This window comes from Nicotiana tabacum, chromosome 16, assembly GCF_000715075.1.
Source record: "Nicotiana tabacum cultivar K326 chromosome 16, ASM71507v2, whole genome shotgun sequence".
NCBI lineage: Eukaryota > Viridiplantae > Streptophyta > Magnoliopsida > Solanales > Solanaceae > Nicotiana > Nicotiana tabacum.
In genome coordinates, this window is record NC_134095.1 from 37,461,034 (window position 1) to 37,472,466 (window position 11,433).

The window sequence follows — 11,433 nt, forward strand, 5'->3', positions numbered from 1 at the left end:
CTTCTCGCGTCGGTAGTGGAGAGGCCCAGTCGAAGAGACGAAGGGTAGTTTTGGAAGGGGTTTCCTTAGCCGAAATGCCTTTGAAGGGCGGCCTTATTTTGACGGTAGCCGAAACCGGTGGTGGTGCCAGCCAGGAGGCGGAGGCGATGCCCTTTGCGAGTGGCTGTTGTGGTGAAGAGACAAAGTTTGGAGGCTGCCGTTAGTGTTTTGGGCGGCCCGTCCACATCTCGGCCAAACCGCGCCCCTTTTTCGGCCAATGAGAAGGGGAAGGGTGTCATGGTTGAGGATTATGAATCTGAATCCGACATTGACCCTGAGGAAATGAAGATGTTCGAGAAGGGCTTCACTAGGACTGAGGTAGGGGCGGAAGGCCCTTCCCGCATACTTGAAATTCCATTGGATTTCAACCTGCTGCAGGATACGGTGGATTTGGTGCCGCAGTTTGATCTTCTATGCTCCACCGCCGAAAGCGGATCTCTTCAGGAGGTCAGCGACTCTGAGTTGTCACGTGGTGTGGCCGCGATAGGCCTAAGAGTGAGTTCCTTTTTGTTTTCTTTGTTTTGTGACCTTTGTCTTTACTGACTTGTTCTCCTCTCTCTCTTTTTTTAGACATACATGCTAGAGATCGAGAGCGCTCGTAGGGCTAAGACGTGGGCCAAGATTTTTCTAAAAATGGCCGAGAAGTATCGCCAATATCATAACAGGTGTCGTGAGATGCGCGAGCAGCTTAGAGCGGGCACTAGTACCCAGTCTGCCAAGGAAGAGTTAGAGAAAAGAGATGAGGAACTGATGCGGTCTATCTGCAGATGCAGTGAACTTTAGGAGCTACTTCACGCCAAAGACGAGGAGCTCGACGTGGGCAAAGGGGTTGTCGTGGAGTGCAAGGACCTTCAGGCGAAGGTGTTGTCTTTATGAGCTGAGCTTGAGCAAAATGCTACTAGAGTCAATGCTCTTAGTTCAGAATGGACGGAGAAGGTGGCCGAGCTGGAAAAGAAGGTGGCAAATTGGAGATTGCTGAGGGTGATCGAGTGTCAGCTTTGGTGAGGGTGGCGGCGTTAGAAGACACTATCCGCGTCCTCAAGTTTGAGCAGGAATCTGAGAGGGCGACGACCACGATGAGGGAGGCATGGCTTGAGGAGCGGATTGGTGAGCTTGGTTGGGATGCTTCGAGCTTGGGAGACCGAGTTGCGGCTCTTGAGGCCAAGAAGGCACAGTTATTGGCTCAAGCTTCCCCTCAAGAGTTTGCACCGGCTACTGTTCCCCGCCGCCTGTATGAGTATGGGTCCATGTTGAGGCCTAACGTGACATATACAAGGGTTTGTGGGAGGCGGGAAGCTTCCTGAGGCCGCCTTTGAAGATGCTCGGGTGAAGGCGCGCGAGGCTCGCCTTGCCGGTGGTTATGACCCCGCGACACCGGAGGCTGGTGAGGTGCTGAGATTGAAGATGAGCTTCCTTCAGATGAAAATGATGCTGGGGAGAACGGCGGTGGAGATGACACCGAGTGAAACTTTGTTGCAGCTTTTCTACTTACTTTTTTTTGTTCTTTTGTTGTTTATTTTCATCTTTTTCTTGAGGGCCCGTTTTTGGCCTTTTGTAAGGCGCGGTTGTTGCGCATGTACATTTGAATAAAATAGTTGTCTCACCCTTGTTTGTGTATCTTTTGACTTTCTTTCTCCTTCTCTCCCATTGTTTTTGTTTTTTTCTTTCTCGGGGAGAAGATCTTCAGATTTCTCCATGATGAGTCCCTGATTTTTCAATTGGGAATTCGAATAATGGCGGATCTAGTTCGTTTGATCCGAGCGAGGTCGGATCTCGTTGTGGGAGTCTGAATGAAGTCACTTTGGATCTGCAAGTTTGGGCGAGGTTGACTTCTGATTTGCCAACTTGGGTGGAATCGACCTTGATTTTTATATTCGAACGAGGTCGAGTTCAGACTTGTCAACTTGGGCGAAGTCAGTTTTGACTCGTATATTCGAGTGGGATCGAATTTAGACTTACCAATTTGGGCGAAGTTAATTTTTCCTTACATATTCGAGCGAGGTCGAACTTGGAGTTGCCAACTTGGGCAAAGTCAATTTTGACTTATATATCCGAACAAGGTCGAATTTGGAGTTGCCAACTTCGGCAAAGTCAATTTTGACTTATATATTCAAATGAGGTCGAATTTGGAGTTGCCAACTTGGGCGAAATCAATTTTTCCTGGAGAGTTTGGCGATGGCAGGGGCGAGCTCGTGTGAGATCGACTACGGCCCGTTATGAGATCGATGGGTTCGAACTTTGATTTGTTGATTCGGGTGGACGAATATTTACTTCCACTTGGCGATGGCCGATAGCCGTAAAGGCATGAATTTGAGCAAGATCGAAATTGTAACTCGTTTGACGATGGTCGATGTCCGTAAGGGTATTAATTCGAGCGAGATCAAATCGTAACCCATTTGGGGATGGCCGATGGCCGTAAGGGTGTTAACTCGAGCGAGGCCGAATTGTAACCCGTTTGGTGATGGCAGATGGCCGCAAGGGTGTTAATTCGAGCGAGGTCGAACTGTAACCCGTTGTAAGTTCAAGCGAAGTCGAATTTTATTTTCTTGGCGATGTGCGGGTTTAGAGGGATGGTGAGATTTGTCTGTTGCATTATTTTTATTGGAGAACATTACCCGTTACCGCATTGTTTGTACGTGCATCGGGGTGAGTCCCAGTTTGCTTAATTTTGCTTTTATTAGAAAGTGTTTTATGTTGTTGCATAGTTTGTATGCGTCGGTGGAGTCCCGATTTATCTGGTCCCTTCGTTGCCTGGCCTGGAGAGGCCGTTGGCGAGATAGACGATGAACTTATTGCTCGGATTACTGGGCACCAAGCTTTTCGAGCCCATGCTTTGCCGGTGTTGGGGAGACTATACGCTTCATGGACCTGTTACTCAATCCCTAGTTCTGGAGATTGTTTCTTAATAATGTCGGACTATTCTGAGCCATTTCTATTATTCGTAGTACGGTACGGCGCAGAGGGCTTTTGCTCGGTCATTGCTTGCGAGATGGTACGGTACGAAACATTTTCCTAGTGTGTTTGGTGGCATTCGTTCCTTGTTCGCGTACCTGTGAGAATGCTCGTGTTCCTGCATTAAGCCAAAAAAGGAGTATGATAAGTTAAATCCAAACGAAATTGCATGTTACCTTGGCCCGGTAGGTCGGTGAAGGGGGAAAGGCGTTGTAGGGTCACTCGCTTCGCCCCGTGCACGAATGGCAGTTTCATATTTGGCAGATGTGTTTGGCTTCATCGTTAGTCGCGTCTAGGCTTCTCGTAGGTTGGACTTACTTTTCCTATTGGGATCTCGAGACTGAGTCCCAATCCGATCCCGTTCGATATGCGTAAACAATAAGGGAAACAAGTCATACTTTGTTTATAAATCACATAGTGTGTGTGGGTACGAAAATAAGGCAGGACATGCCCGTTATTTCAAAGAATCACACAGTAAGCTATCGTTCCTCCCTAAGAGGTGGGAGTACAGGCCGATATATAAGGTAAATACGTCAAATAGGATTGTGGGCATGCTAAGTGTGTAGTGCCCGTGATCCTACTTTAAACATGCATATGACATGCCAAACCCATCGCTATAGATGAGGCGTGGGTTTTGCACAGACATCGTACATAATTTCGATTTCATATAGAGATCTAACCAAGATTGGTTTGGTTATCTCAAAAGCTTATCTATCACATTTTCGAGTTTGTGTTTATACCGAGATGGTGAGGCTATGACAGCCTGGAAAGGATACTTGGCTGGTTTTAGATCTAAAGGAAACTAAAAATTTGGCTAAGAAATCCCCACAGATGGCGCCAAATTGTTTAACCAAAAAGTGTTAAGCTTTTTGCTAAACTAATTAATGATGAGATAAAGGGTAAATCTTAACCAAGGATACTTAACTCTAGATCAAAGCATGTTAAACACGAGAATCGAATATATTCAAGCTTATATAACTCTTCTTAAGATTATTAAAAGACATCAAACATAAACGATAAGCTTACATCTTTGATGTATTGTTCCGTAATGTAAGAGCAAAGAAGGAAAGGAAGGAATGCCATTGATAACTATGAGATCTATCTTTATTGATTCAACAATGACGATTACAAAGATTTGCAACCAGAATCCGGATTTCTGCTTTGATGTTAGGGATCTTCTCTTGTTCTTCTGCTCCTCTCTCTTGAGGGAGTCAGTCCCCATTTCTTGCCTTTTTCCCTCCTATATATATTATAAATATTTTCTTTTGTCCAACGGTCTTTAGCCAGAATATCCTCTCTCTTGATTATACTTTACATCGCTCCCCTCAAGCATTACAACATATTGTGCCATACAAGCTTTCTGATGGCTCGATCTCGCAGTGGTCGAGATACTCATCGTTATTACGCCTTGTGGGTACGACCACAGCTTAGTCGACCCCTTATCATTTCTTTTAACGATAATCCACGTGTGGTCAGATTTTGACCCATACACTATTGATGATGAATGATTAAACTATTGATGATGAATGTCCTGACAAAGTGTGCAGGCTAAAATCATAGCCAAGAATGTAATAGTACTTGGATGCATAGTGGAGAAAGAACATCTTGAGGGAGTGTCGAGGTTGTTTGGTTCAAAAAAAAGTTATCCAAATTTATAATTCGGAAATTACAATCCCAATATTTATTCGGAAATAGACAATACCAATATTTTGATATAACATTATACTAATATTGGCTAATACCAGTGTAGACATCGAAATTTTAATGGATCGAGCTAAATCCTAAATTCAAGATACTACAAGACCTCTTGAAATTCTAGGAGTCTGTCAGTGTTGCTTGGAGGCTACTCTATCAAAATCCTAGGTCACTCCTATAAAAAGGGCTACATAATCCTTTAAAAAATATCTCAAAAATGGAGATCATCTCGAAAATCCCATAAACTCACGGGATATTCACAAAGAGATCAAGAAGTGGCCGGATAATTCTTGATAATCAAATACTTCAAGAAGATCCACAACATACTTCATGGATATCAAATAAATCCATGAAAGCCCGCAATATCCTACGTTCGAGAAACACGCTGTTCTAGCCCTCGAATCACGGAGATAAATAGGAGAGAAGAATCAAGGGAACAAACAGAATTGTACCCGCGTCATTTTATCAATAAAACTATGTTTCTTTATATTTATATTGTGGTTGTAATTTATTTTTGTATTCACAAATAATTTGTTGCAAACAAATTGGCATGCCCAGTGGGACCAGTCCTGCCCTTCATCTCTTCCTCCTGTAAATCGAAAACTCCAAGTTTCAAAAGCAGCGGTTTTATGGTCGAGTACTTCAAGTCTTGTCTTCAAATTTCGCAAGCCTAAACCCCGACAAACCTTGAAGTAGGAGGCATTTGTAGACATCAAAATTTTAATAGATCGAGCTAAATCCTAAATTCAAGATACTACAAGACCTCTTGAAATTCTAGGAGTCTGGCAGTGTTGCTTAGAGGCTACTCTACCAAAACCCTAGGTCACTCCTATAAAAAGGGTTACATAATCCTTTAAAAAATATCTCAAAAATGGAGATCATCTCGAAAATCCCATAAACTCACGGGATATTCACAAAGAGATTCAAGAAGTGGCCGGATAATTCTTGATAATCAAATACTTCAAGAAGATCCACAACATACTTCATAGATATCAAATAAATCCATGAAAGCCCGCAACATCCTACGTTCGAGAAACACGCTGTTCTAGCCCTCGAATTACGGAGATAATCATGAGAGAAGAATCAAGGGAACAAACAGAATTGTACCCGCGTTATTTTATCAATAAAACTATGTTTTTTCATATTTATATTGTGGTTGCAATTTATTTTTGTATTCACAAATAATTTGTTGCAAACAAATTTGCCTACGTACCTCGGTAAAGAGGATCAAGTCATACCGTAGTTCAGACTGGGTGATTTTTTTAGACAATAAATTTGCATCGAGAAAATAAAATCAGGACCGAAAATATCGCAACAATCGTAGTATTTGATTTCAAATAATATGAGTGTACAATCTCTATGAATCCTCTGATTCTTCTTTCCAATAGTACATAAATTCAAGGGCCTTTGAGCTTGATCTTGAATATGTAGTTATTGCCACGAACGATGATCTTGTTTTTGAGCTAGATTAGTTGAACTTGACCTTGATTTGTTCTTCGTTCTTGAGCTTGAACTTGATTTGTTCTTTGTTCTTGAGCTTGAACTTGATTGCTTGAAACTTGAAACTTGTAGAGAAATTTGTGGCGTTTGATCCACGAGCTCTCTCTTGCTTCTTGTTATAACTTCTGGTCTCTTTTCTGAGTTATGAAGACCCCTATTTATAGTTGTGGGAGGGAAGAGTTATGATAAGAACAAACTCTTTCTGACCAATCAAATTAAAGTGTGACATGGCCGCATTTGATTGTCCAGAACATGTCACTTGCATACGTGGCGTGGTTTCATTGGCCTTGACATGCCTTGTCATTTTGACACGTGGCATGATCCTATTGGCTCTTCCGTTTTACTTGGCGCGCCACGTCATTTGACATGTGGCACTAGGCCTCTAGGAATATGACATCTTGGGCTTAATGAAATGGGCTCATCACTTTAGCCCAATTAAATAGATTAGCCCAATGGATTAAGGCTTATTTATCTAATCCATATATATTGAACTTATATAATTAATTCAATTATATTAGCCCATAATATTTATTTGGACTAGTATATCTTGAATTTAAAATATAATCCAAATTATTTTATGAATTTAATTTTAATAAAATTTATATGCCTACAAATGCCCCTACTTCAAGACTTGTTGTGTGAATTTCAAAGACTACTCTTGAGGTAAGAAATTCTTCACGTGTGTCCCTTAAAGACGTTCCATGCAACGTTGTTGTGCAACCAAGCGCTCAAATTTAATCACTATTCAGATAATGAACTTTGATCAAAATGTGCATTTAAAAACTTTGCATCTAACTTTAACTAGCTTCAACAGATTGGAATTTAAAGTTTTTCTTTCATTGAGGTATTTAGGATAAGGCCACATGGATCCAAGAATTTGAACAAAATGCCATCTTTGTCTCCCTTTGCTTGGACATCCTTTCCTTAATCCACTAGAACAAGAATGCCATCGTCCCTTTCCCAATTTGTATGTAAGTAGAGACAAACTCCACCGCCTGACCCTTTTTCTTTCAATTGAATTAGGATAACGAATTCTTGTTGGACTCTAATAATCACAGCCCCACATCGTTATTAGTCCTTCAGTTAATGACTTTTAGAGCTCTATAAATAGGAACATGCCTTCCCTTCAATTGGCACCAGTCGTAGCTCACAAGCCTGTTCAAGTGAATCATTGACAGGTATCGTTTTTTTTTTCTGCATTTTCCCTTTACTGTTTTTTTTTCTTCCTTTTTTTTGTGGCCAAGAAAAGAAAAGTCGTTGAGTGTCAAGTTGACGGGCAATTCCATGATGTCCCATCGAAGGATAAATCCGCAACAACTCATAGATGGATTTATTTGCAACAACTTATAGACGGATAAATCCATAACAACTTATAGATGGACAAATCCCCATCATTATATAGAAGGACACACCAACATCAACATATAGATGGACACATCCACATCAACATATAGATGAACACATCCACATCAACATATAGATGCAAATTCACATCAATATATAAACGAATATAAAAGGACAAATTCTCAACAGCATATAGAAGGATCAGCCCGCAATAGCATATAGGAGGACAAATCCATGGCAACCTATAGAAGGATAAATCCTCAACAGCATATAAAAGTATCAAATCCATGACAACTTATAGAAAGATCAAATCCATGAAGAGGCCAACTTAAGGTGCAAAGGGACTTATATGTCCACCTTAAGATTGAAAAATTATAGTTCCTTTTAAAGACAAACCCACGAAGAGGCCAACTTAAGGTGCAAAGAGACTTATATGTCCACCTTAAGATTGGAAAATTATAGTTCCTTTTAAGTACAAACCCACGAAGAGGCCAACTTAAGGTGCAAAGGGACTCATATGTCCACCTTAAGATTGGAAAGTTATAGTTCCTTTTAAGGACAAACCCACGAAGAGGCCAACTTAAGGTTCAAAGGGACTCATATGTCCACCTTAAGATTGGAAAGTTATAGTTCCTTTTAAGGACAAACCCACGAAGAGGCCGACTTAAGGTGCAAAGGGACTTATATGTCCGCCTTAAGATTGGAAAGTTATAAAGCTTCAACTCGAAGACTTCATGGACTTGATGATGTCGACTTGAATACTCGGTAAACTTTGAAGATTCGGCGGACTTTGCAGACTTCAACTTGAAGACAGACAAACTTGAAGATTCAGCGGACTTTGATGTTTCAATTTGAAAAATTTGAGGGCTCAAATACTTCCACTTGAAGACCAATGGGTTTGAGGACCTCAACTTGAAGACTTCAACTTGGAGACCTGGAGGGCTTAGATATCTCAACTTGAAGGGTGGCGAACGTGAAGACTTCAACTTGAAGACCGACGGACTTAAAGATTTCAACTTGGAGACTTCGAAGGCTTAAACAACTCAACTTGAATTATGGTGAACTTAAGGACTTCAACTTGAAGGCCGATGGACTTGGAGGGCTTGAATACTTCAACTTAAAGACTGCGGATTTGCAAACTTCAACTTACAACAACAACAACAACAACAACCCAGTGTAATTCCACAAGTGGGGTCTGGGGAGGGTAATATATACGCAGACCTTACCTCTACCCCGAGGGGCAGAGAGGCAGTTTCCAGGCGACCCTCGGCTCAAGAAGGCAACAAGAGACACTATATTAGTACTATCAATAGACTCATAATAAAATAACATAAAATACCATAAAATCCATAACATAACATAAATACCATAAAATAACAAAATAACAGCAATATAAGAGATATAGGAAATACGAGAAAGATGTAAGGTATACTAATAAACAGCAGATAAAGCCCATCATCAGTAGCTGATCAATAGCATCCTAAGACTAATTCCTAACTGGCTAGTCTCACTCTAGTGCGCTGTAAGTAAAAAAAGAAATCACAATTTCCCCTAACCTACAACCTTAATGCTCGATCTCCATAATTCCCTGTTTAGGGCCATGTCCTCAGTAACCCTAAGTCGCGCCATATCCTGCCTGATCACCTCTCCCCAATACTTCTTAGGTCTCCCTCTACCTCTCCTCGTACCCACCACATCCAGTCGCTCACACCTCCTCACCAGTGCATCAGTGTTCCTCCTCTGAATGTGCCCGAACCATTTGAGTCTTGCTTCCCGCATCTTGTCCTCCATGGGGGTCACACCCACCTTCTCTCGAATATCTTCATTTCTAATCTTATCCTTCCTTGTATGCCCGCACATCCACCTCAACATCCTCATTTCTGCAACTTTCATCCTCTGGATATGTGAGATCTTCACCGGCCAACACTCGGTCCCATACAACATAGCAGGCCTAACCACTGCCCTATAAAATTTACCTTTCAGTAACGGTGGCACTTTCTTGTCACACAGGACTCCCGTCGCTAACCTCCATTTCATCCACCCCACCCCTATACGGTGTGTGACATCCTCGTCGATCTCCCCGGACCCCTGAATAAACGACCCCAGGTACTTGAAACTACCCCTCTTAGGGATGACTTGAGAATCAAGCCTCACTTCCACTCCCGCTTCCGTCGGCTCTGCCCCAAATTTGCACTCAAGGTATTCCGTCTTCGTCCTGCTCAACTTGAAACCTTTGGACTCAAGGGCATGTCTCCAAACCTCTAACTTCTCGCTGACGCCGCGTCGTGTCTCGTCGATTAGGACTATGTTATCAGCAAATAGCATGCACCATGGCACCTCCCCTTGAATATGATGCGTTATAGCATCCATCACCAAGGCAAATAGGAAAGGGCTGAACGCAAACCCTTGGTGCAACCCCGTAATAACCGAAAAATAATCGAAATCGCCTCCTGTTGTCCTAACCCGAGTCTTAGCTCCATCATACATGTCCTTAATCGCCCTAATGTAGGCAACCGGGACCCCTTTAGCCTCTAAGCATCTCCATAAGACCTCCCTAGGAACCCTGTCGTACGCTTTCTCTAGATCGATAAACACCATGTGGAGATCCTTCTTCTTATCCCTGTATTGTTCCACCATCCTCCTAATAAGGTGGATAGCTTCTGTGGTAGATCGCCCCGGCATGAACCCGAACTGGTTGTCTGAAATAGACACCGTCCTTCGCACTCTCATTTCTACCACTCTCTCCCAGACTTTCATGGTATGACTTAGTAATTTAATACCCCTATAGTTGTTACAGATCTGGATATCGCCTTTTTTCTTATACAACAAGACCATTTTACTCCACCTCCACTCTTCGGGCATCCTATTAGTCTTGAATATAACATTAAGCAACTTAGTAAGCCATTCCAAGCCTGCTTTACCCACACACCTCCAAAGCTCAACCGAAATTTCATCTAGTCCGGTAGCTCTGCCCCTTCTCATCTTACGCATTGCCTCCATGACCTCATCGACCTCAATGTCCCTACAATCACTTAGTTCATGGGGGCTGTCGGCATTCCTTCATTCACCTAGTACAATATCCTGATCCCCTTCCTCATTTAGAAGTTTATGAAAGTAGGTCTGTCATCTCCTCTTAATCTGGTCATCCCCCATCAAAACTTTGCCGTCATCATCTTTTATGCACCTCACTTGGTCCAGATCCCGAGCCGTCCACTCTCTCACCTTAGCGAGTCAAGTAACTTCTTCTCCCCGCCTTTGTTCCCTAGTTCCTCATACAAACGAGCAAAAGCTGCTGTCTTAGCCTCCGTCACTGCCATCTTTGCCTCCTTCCTAGATACATAATCTCGCAATGTTCGCTCTCTTCTCCTCCTCGCCAGTGCTCCCCACTAACCGTAGGTAAGCCACCTTCTTCGCTTCTACTTTACCTTGTACAACTGCATTCCACAACCAGTCTCCTTTGTGGCCACCGGTGTGGCCTGAAGATACCCCTAACACCTCTCTCGTCGCCTTCCTTATATAGTCCGCCGTCGTCGACCACATAGTGTTTGCGTCCCCACTACTTCTCCAAGCTCCCATTGCTGACAACCTTCCTTCCAACTCCTGAGCTTTAACCTTAGTCAAGGCGCCCCACCTAATCTTCGGGCGGCCTCGTACTGACCTCTGCTTCCTTCTTATCATAATACTAATGTCCATCACCAAAAGCCTATGTTGCGTTGCAAGGGTCTCACCTGGGATAACTTTGCAATCCTCGCACAACCTTCTGTCGCATCTCCTGAGGAGGAGATAGTCAATTTGAGTCTTCGCCACCGAACTTTGGTAAGTAACCAAATGCTCCTCCCGCTTCAGAAAACTCGAGTTTGCAATCACTAGATCGAATGCCTTGGCAAAATCCAACAGTGAGGT